The 9,195-nt window shown below is 42.5% G+C and overlaps 1 long non-coding RNA gene across 1 annotated transcript in view; it reads left to right on the forward strand.

Moving 5' to 3' along the window:
• The first annotated feature begins 6 nt into the window (after positions 1 to 6).
• The window catches only part of LOC104849253, a 10,731-nt gene continuing 1,542 nt past the window's right edge, over positions 7 to 9,195 (forward strand). The window contains exons 1-2 of the long non-coding RNA XR_776711.1: positions 7 to 638; positions 3,147 to 3,269. This is a non-coding gene — a long non-coding RNA (uncharacterized LOC104849253). The remainder of the gene's footprint in view (positions 639 to 3,146; positions 3,270 to 9,195) is intronic.

Below are 9,195 nucleotides of genomic sequence, written 5' to 3' on the forward strand. Positions count from 1 at the left end.
TCACCTGCCGGTCCTCGGGCGGCCTCGACCTGCGGGACCTAGGGGCCCGACGGGCGAGGGGTCTGTGCTGTCACCTGAGCCTAGGAAACTATCAGGGCTCTCCGATGGAGGTCGCAGTACCAAGCAACACGAAATTGAAATGCACCAAGAGTGGTTTACAGCCAGGCACCTACTACGTGTTCATTTCTACATTTGAGTCCAGAACAGCTGTGTGGAGCCGGTTGTCTTAACAAGACATTTCTGGATTCCTGGGATCACACACCTACATCTTTCCCTCTGCAGAAGGCCTGGAACCTCATTGTTCCCAGAGTGTTGACCTTAGACCTCAGAAGCCATAGCCAGAAGTCACTGCAGTTCTTTTAATAACACTACATTTCAAGACATTAAAACTGTAGATCTGGATTTGCTGACCATCTTTCTGTGCCCCACTCTTACGCAGTAGGGCAGCCAAGTGTTAGGCCTGGTTAAGAGTGAATTATTAGATAATGACCATTTGATCAATCCAGAAGTCTAACGTGATAATAATGAGTGATTACCAGCGACATGCCCTGTTTCCTGGGCAAATGGAAAAGTGAAAAGAATCTACTCACCAAAAGCTTGAAACCTGGAGGGGCAAGAAAGACAACATGTTGTAACAGGTTTGTAGAATCCACCAGAGAATTTCAAGGATGAAGTAACAACTACAAAAATAGGGAAGATGCTTTTTTAACTGAATCGTTTAAAATGACTGCATTTAATAGGCAGAGACGATTAAAGCCTTTCAAATACAGGCCAGATCAAGAAGGGATAAAAACTATTTTATGTGTGAGGTGCTTTGTGTCCATGTATGTTTACATTTAGTCATCCAATGGCTGAAAAACCTCAGGCAGATAAGCTTTTTAAAAAGAAACATACTTAAGAATAAAGAAAGATACTTATGAGATCTGCTAGCCATGGAGTGACAGATGATTTATCAACATCTGTTTTGGGGGTGTTTTTTTGTGACAGCCTCACTAGTTCAGGCTGGCCTTGTGAAATGAACAAAATCAAAAGACAAGATGAAAGATAGACTAACAGTCTCAGGACTTGCCTCTTCTGGTAAACCCAGGAAGATCACTGTGACCTAAAGATGAACTTCTGAAACAACACCTGCCTATACCTCCCTATGTTTTAGAAATAAACTGTTAGCACAACCTCTGCCTGTACAACCCTGCCCCTGTGCTAAGTTCTGCTTCTGTAAAATTCTGCTTGCTTCCCTGCCCTGCCAAAAGTGCAATAGAAAAAAGGAAGCAAACTTTCAGGGCTCAGATTCTGGAAGGAGACTTCCACTGAGCCGGCTAGTGGCTAGCGAATGAACCTGTGTTTGCTTTCAGTTCTTTTGAGTTCCGCTTTCTTCCTTGGTCTGCCTGCCCTCTGAGTGCCATAACACTTGGACTCACTGTGTAACTCAGAGTCACAGCGCTCTCTCCTTAGCAAACCAAGTGTTGGGATTGCAGGTGTGTGCCACCACACTTAGCTGACATCTGTTTTTGAGTACAGTAATGCTTTGGTATTTTATGTAAAATAACCTCTACTCCTTACAGCAAAACTTTGAGCTACCGTTTTGCAGATGACAAGTTCAGAGGGGTTAATTTGCTAAATGTCTCAGGCTGCGAGTAGATCCAAGATTCAAAAATCTTTTTATGTCTTACTCCCTTTTTTGTTTGTTTACTTTGTTTGTTTTGTTTTGGTGTTTTTGAGACAGGATCTTGCCATGTATTTCGGACCAGCCTTGAACTCCGTGTAGATCAGGCTTGTGATGATCCTCTTGCCTCCTCAGCCTGAGTGCTGAGATTACACGTGGGCACCACCACACCCGGCAACTTTGTAGTCCCATATGAATATTGGGGCTAGGATAAGACATTAAACTGGAAAAACAGGTTGGAGACAAAGTTTTGGACATAAATCAGTTTGTATATGAATTTATAGCCTATTTTGTTCTAAGAAGAATTTGAAGCAGTTTTACAGTAACATGAATCAGTCTGAATAAGTAGACGAGGAAACAAGTAGAAAACCAAAGACAGTAGTAAACTAATCCAATAAAACCTATAAAAAAAGTTAAGTAAAAATTGGACTCCAGGGGCCAGGAAATTAGCTCAGTCGTTCTGCTGCCTGCTTCACCAGTGCAAGGACCCAAGTTCGATCCCCAGTACCCCATCCCCCAAAAATTGGACTCCAGGCTCCTTAGTCTTAAGAGAAGAAAGCATAATTTGTTAGAAAACTCATTTACCTACAGACTCAAACATCTGTGGTTTGGGTAACACTTCCTAGTGAGTGCTGAGAGAAATGTCTCCAAGTTTTCATAAAGATACTATTCTATATAGTCACTAAAGTTGCCATAAAGCTGGTACTGTAGAATGCACTTTATCTTCAGAGGTATCCTTTCCATGTTTTTATGGGATCATTTCTTCATAACAGCTATTAGTAGAATATAGATGTCTAAGGCCAGAATAAATTAGAGGAAAAGCAAGAATCTAGGCAGTTTTCTCCTGATCTGGCTAAAAACTAATACAATTTATTTAAAGCAGCTGTTGCAAGAACTTGGCTGGTGTTGGGTTTTATGCCTAGATGTCCCCTAGAAATCTCATGGAAGAGTAGAAAGAATCTTCAGAAGGTGAATGGATAATGAGTGCTTAGCTAACTTGCTGTTAAGAGGTGCAGTTTGGCCGGGCGTGGTGGCGCACACCTGTAATCCCAGCACACGGGAGGCTGAGGCAGGAGGATCGCTGTGAGTTCGAGACCAGCCTGGGCTGCATAGTGAGTTCCAGGTCAGAGTGGGATCTGCAAAAAAAAAAAAAAAAAAAAAAAAAAAAAAGAAGTGCAGTCTAGTCAGAAGAGGTGGATTATGTGGCATGATTGGGAAGTGTATAGCTTCCTTCCCAGCTTCTTCCTTGGATCTGCTTCCTAGCTGCTATGCCTCAGTGCCTGGCCATTCTGCCTTGGAACCAGCAGACCATGCAAGGACTGAGACACTGAAACCTGAGCCACGTTAAATGTCTCCTCCTTTAAATTGTGGGTTGCTGGTATTGTTCTCAGCAACAAGGAAAGTGACTAAGACAGATTTGGTACCAAGAGAAATGGGGTTGTTGCTGTGACACTACTGACCACATGGTTCCAAACCCTTTCAGGCTGGCTCATGGGAGAAGTTCAAAGAGGCTTGGAGATGCTGGCTGGAGAAGCAGCCCTAGAATGATGCAAACAGAGCTTGATAGGAGATTCTGGTCAGAGCTCTGAAGAACAAAATGCTGACAGTAAGTAATTCAGCCAGTAAAGACCAGGCTCAAGAAATTTCATTTGCAAACAATGACTCAGTTGACAGTTGGGCTCCAGATCATGTGTGTTATTACTCTGGTGGAAAATTTGTCTACATTTTTTTTTTCCTGTTTTAAGACTGCTGGAGACCGAGATTAAGAGTGTGGACTGATTAATCTAGTGGAAGAAATTTCAAAGCAGTCAAATGTTCAGAGTGCAGCAGGTATAGTGCTTGCTGCTTTTAAACAGGTTTATACTGAAATTCAGGAGCAAAACACTATTTGAAAAGCTTTTAGTCTCACCAAAAGAGAAAAAGCCTATAAAGTTGGGGTTCAGGATTTCTGAAAAGATTAGAATTAAAAAGAATCCAAAGCCAGACATTGTGGTACATGCCTATAATCCCAGCACTCGAGAGGGTGAGGCAGGAGGGCTACACAGTGAGTTCAAGGCCAGCCTGAACTAATAGTGAGATCTTGTCTCCAAAAAAAAACTAAAAATAAATAAGTAGATAGAAGCCAAGTACTCTACAGCAGGATAATAAAAAATATTCCTTCAGGGTAAATGATAGCTAATAAGGCCCCACCCTTCACAGCCTCAATCATAGCAAAATTGAAAAAGTGCTTTGAGAAGAGAGCCCCCAGGGCACTGTGCTGAGAATTAGTTGAGGGAAATTTGTGTGTACCCACCCCTCCACTCTTCCACCCCCACTCCACCCCGTTCAGCCTGCAGTGTTCAGCCATTCAGACATTAAGAAACCTCTGGAGCCAAGAGGCCCTGGCTACTGCTTCAGCCAGCAGCAGACCTTGTCATCCACACGGTGCGGGTTTTAGAGGGCTACAGAATGCGGGCATTGTGGGATCATGCAGACTTCCGAGCAGATTTCAGGAAAAGGCCTTAGTAGTAGGTCAGTGTGCCCCTGAGAGGTTGTGAGAGTGCATGAAGCTGTGAGAGTGAAGCCAAAAGTACAGTGGAGCCCTCAGAAAGCTGCAGAGGTCAGGAGCATGGAACATCTAAGGAAAGTGTAAGACCTAACTGAACTAAAGTGAGTCCATGTTGGATGAGTAACGGCCCCAGAGGCCGTTGTGTACCACTCCCCTTTGTAGTCGCACCCCTACCTTTGCTTAGGAATATAAGACTGCACAGCTTTGTAACCTAAATCCTAGTCCCAACTGTGATTAATGTAAATTAACAGGTGAACATTTAGTAGTTCTGGATATATGGATGAAGATTGTTTCACTCTTTGTCTGCCCAGAAGGAATGTTTTGAAAACCTTGGGACATTCTGTAAGCATCTCCAGTAGACCCCCACCCTGCCTATCCCCTTATAAAAAGGACCTCTGCCCCTGAGCTGGCGCCTCTCTGAGCTGCTTGGCTCTGGGAGTGCCACCTGGCCAGACTAGTAAAGGTCTGTTCCCTTTCCAACATGTCCAGTGTGTTCCTTCCTGGGTGAATCTCACTCATGGCTGTTGAGGTCTTCAGAGTGGTAAAGTCGAGCTCTTTGGAGTGGTAGAATCAAGCTCCTCGGAGTGGTAGTAAGGCCCTTGGTAGCTGTTGAGCTCGTTGGAGTGGTAGTAAGGCCTTAGGTCTTATAAAAGCCACAGGCAGTGAACAAAGCTAGTCCAAGAGAGAGATCATGAGGGCTGCAACCACCAGTAATGTTGTAGAGGCTGCACAAACACTTTGGAGTTCTTGTCTCACTACAACTCGCTCTGAGCACTAGACATGAAACTACAAAATTAGATGTTTGCCCTACTGGGTTTTTGTCTTGCATTTGTTTCTAGCCCCATTCTTCCCTTTTGGACTGTGAATGTTCACCCTTGCAAAAGTACATTGACAATGTTATTTTGATTTTCACAAGGGCTCACAGCTAAGAGTTTACTTTGAGTCTCAGAGGAGACTTGGGATTTGGGCTTTGCAGCAATGCTGACAATGTTAAGACTTTGGTGACTGTTAGAGAGAAACTAAATGCATTTTGCATAAAGAGATAAACATGCATCTTTGGAAGCCAAGGATGGAATGTTATCTTTGGGAGCCAAGGTGCAGTGTTCTGATTTATATCTAGATGTCCCGTAAGGGCCTCATGGGCTCATAGGTGGGGCTTTGGGAGGTGATTGGCTTTTAGGAGCATTACAGCTAACTTGCTGTTAAGAGAAAAGGTCTGGTCAGAAGTGGGTCATTGTAAGCATGATCCAGAAGGGAATATTTCCCTTCCCAGCTCCTCCTTTGACTCTCTGCTTCCTCACTTTCATGAAGTGAGGAGTCTTTCCTCTGCCATGCCTCTGTGCCATGCCATCCTGCTTTGGAGTCAGTAGAGCATGTAAGGACTGTGGCTACTGCAACACAAACCACAATAAACCTGTCCTCCCTTAAATTGTGGGTTGGGGCTGTGGAAATCAGTGTGGAGATTCCTTAAAAAGCTAAAACTAGAGGTTCCATTCAACCCAGCTATTCCCCTTCTTAGTGTCTTCCAAAATTAATAGCTTCATACCACAGTGATACATACACACATGTCTATAGCAGCACAGCCTGTAATAGCTGAATTTTGAAAACAACCTAAGTGCCTATCAACTGATGAATGGATAAAGAAGATGGTGGTTTTTTTCTATACAATGGAGTACTACTCTGCCATTAAGAAGGATAGGCTTGAGACATTTCTAGCTAAATAGATGCACTCTGAAACCATACCCTTAAGGGAAATAAATTTAACACACATGTTTAAATATGAATGGTTTCTCTGGAGTGAGAAACTGAAAGTGTAAATAAGAACCAAAATGTGTAATAGATATTGGGAGATGAGAAGAAAATGTTCAAATGAGAACAAGGGGAGGGGGAGAAAAGAATAGAATCAAAAATGGAAACAAAGCTTTTGTAAATAAAAGGGGAAGAGGGATTATAGAGCAGGAAAGGGAATGGGAAAAAAATAAGCAGCAAGATATATCATGCACAGGTACAAATCCCCTATGATGATTGTTATCATATCTAAAAGGTATCAATTTAAAAAGAAGTTCGTGTTGTGGGTATTGTGACTAAGACAGCTGGTCTGGCATCAAAAAGCAAAACTATCACATGAACTTCCTCTTCTCATCCATTCCCCACTACTTCCACCTGCCAGCAGCACTGTGTTTCTCTTTGGTCATTTCACATCCTCCACTGTCAGTCCCTATTCCATCACCAGTGAATAGGTCAGAGCCAAAGAGAAAGAAGGCTAATGTGGTGCTTCGTGACAAGAGAACTTTCCATTGTGTTCCACAAGTGTTGGTAGAGGATATAATTCTGGAGCCACAGCCATTGATGGATGGCCTGAGAATAGTGACAGCCAGAGAATCCAGAGCCCAGAGGTGGCCTGTTATCACCGGAGCCCTGAACCAGATGAGCCTGATCCCATCTGTGTACTGTTCAGTTATGTGAGCCAATAAGAACACTTCAAAGAAATCCAGTTTAAATTAATGGCTCTCTCTTTAGCATACGGTCCTAACTGATAAAAAAATGTGAGAAAGCTTTCCCTTAGTTGTAATCCAAGACCTCCTTCTTGTCAGATCTTTTTCTAACTGCATTCTCAGTGTTCCCAATGCTTTACACCATAGTTACCTCCAATTTAGCCAAAATAAAGCAGATGTACTTACCCCACCTCATCCTGCTGCCATGGGATAGGACATAAGTTCCACTAACTTTCTTCCTGCTTACTGCCCTCCCACCTCTCCTTAACACCTAGTAGAGATTCTTTGTCTAGCAAATTTCCTGCAGTATAATTGGCATGTGTTAAACTGCATGCATTAAAACACACAATTTAACAAGTGTCAACACATGCATGCACCATGAAACCAATACCACGTGAAGAGTAAATGTGTCCACCACCCTGAAAAGGCTCCTGCCACCTCTTTGTCACGCCTCCTGCCTGTGCCTGTCCTTTCTCTGTGCAACCACTCATCTGCACTGTCACTGTAGATGAGCTTGAATTTCTCAGCCTATATAAAATAGGACATAGCACACGGTGCTGCATGAGGAAGGGCAAGTCTGGACCCCTTTCTTTGAACACAGGTAATATACTTTGAAAGTCTTCTATGCACTGATCCATAATTCATTCCTTTTTGTTATTGACTAGTTCTGGGTGCTGTTCCTGATCATCCTTCCTCACTGCAGCCCTCATCCAGTCTGCATAGATTTTGTCCATCTCCAATAGACAGCCAATCCAGACACTTCCCACCTCTCTTTCTTCGAGCCACTCTTGCCTGGACTACCACTGTGGCCCAGGACCTGCTCAGCCTTACATCAGTTTGCTTCAGCCACATGGGCCTCACCGTGCTTTGAATGACATTGACACCATCAGGCTCAGCTTTATTCTGTTACAATAGTGAATCAATGATCAAACCTTGTATGCCTGAGGTAAACCCAATTTAGTCCTAATATGGAATCCTTATATATTGTTGTATTTTGTTTTCTAAACTCTTTTTGTCCCCAGTACTGGGAATTGGAACACAGGACCTTCCCATTGAGTACATTCCCAGCCCTTTTTTAAATTGTATTTTTCTTTTAAATTTGAAACAAGATATCACTAAGTCACTAGCTCAAACTTGTGATCCTCCCGCCTTAGCCTTCAAGAGTGCGGGGATTACAGGGTGGGCCACCACACATGGCTTTGTTTGCTAAACACTCACATAGGATTTTTATATGTGTATCTGTGAATGAAACTGGCTTTCACTTTTCCTTTCATGATATCTTTGTCCTGGTGGCAGAATGGTGCTAGCATCTTGAAACAAACTGGCAACTGTTCCCTTATGTGTTACTCTCCAGAAGAGATTTCAAATATTGGAATTATACTTCTGTAACTGCTTGGTAAGATTATCTACTGAAGTTATTTTTAAGAGTCATATTTTATTTTGTTTTATATTTTTATCTTCTCTCAGGAGTACATTTATAATTATACTTAGTATCTTCTTATGTCAGCATTAGTGTCTTCCAAGAATTTATTCATTTCATCTAAATGTTCAAACATTGGCATGGATTTTTTTTCTTCTATTGAGTTTATTGGTACATTTTAGGTATATAGTACAGTTACATTCATTAGGCATAGATTTTTTTATGATAAGTTTTTTGTTTGTTTGGGGTTTTTTTGTTTTTTTGTTTTTTTGTTTTTTTGTTTTGGTACTGGGGATCGAACTTGGGTCCTTGTGCTTGCGAGGCAGGCCACTGAACTGCTGAGCTAAATCCCTGGCCCCTATGATAAGTTTTTATATCCTGTTTAATATCTTTAGGAACTATATAAATGTCCCCTTTCCATTCCTGATACTGGTAATTGTACCTTTGTGATGGTTAATTTTAAGTGACACTTTGGATTAAGAATGCTTAGGTATTTTCAGTGTGTTTGTGAGGGTATTTCTGGAGATGATTCGAGTGGATTAGGGTTAAGCAAGATGACTCATAGAGCAAACAAAAAACCAACCATTAGCCAAGAAAAGGAAGGTGGTGGAGGGTCTGGCCCCTGAGGCAGGGCCATTTGCAGTTTAGGTCACTTTCACCTGGGAGGTCTGGTTGCTGAGCAGAGAGTGTAAACTGTACTTTAGAAAGGCTGCTTGCTGAGGGTCTATAGATTTCCAGACACCCCCTTCCTTCTTGCTGCTACTGGGGTACTAGAGATTGAACCCAGGGCCTTCACACCAAGCTACTTCCCCAGCACTGTTTTGTTTGGAGACAGAGTCTCGCCAAGTTGCTAATTTCCCCAGACTGTGCTTGAACTTAGAGTCCTTCGGTTGTTACCAGGTCGTGTAGTTCTGTGGTCTTCTTCCAAAGGTGGTTTCTAGGTTCTTCTTGTCTTCAACAAAGGATTGGATAAGCCAGGGATTTAGTTCAGTGGTTCTGCCACATGCTTCACAAGTGCAAGGTCTCAAGTTTGATCCCTAATACCAAAAAAAAAAAAAAAAAAAAAAAA

Source organism: Fukomys damarensis, unplaced genomic scaffold (genome assembly GCF_012274545.1).
Source record: "Fukomys damarensis isolate Sample0158 unplaced genomic scaffold, DMR_v1.0_HiC HiC_scaffold_30, whole genome shotgun sequence".
NCBI classification, from domain to species: Eukaryota; Metazoa; Chordata; class Mammalia; order Rodentia; family Bathyergidae; genus Fukomys; species Fukomys damarensis.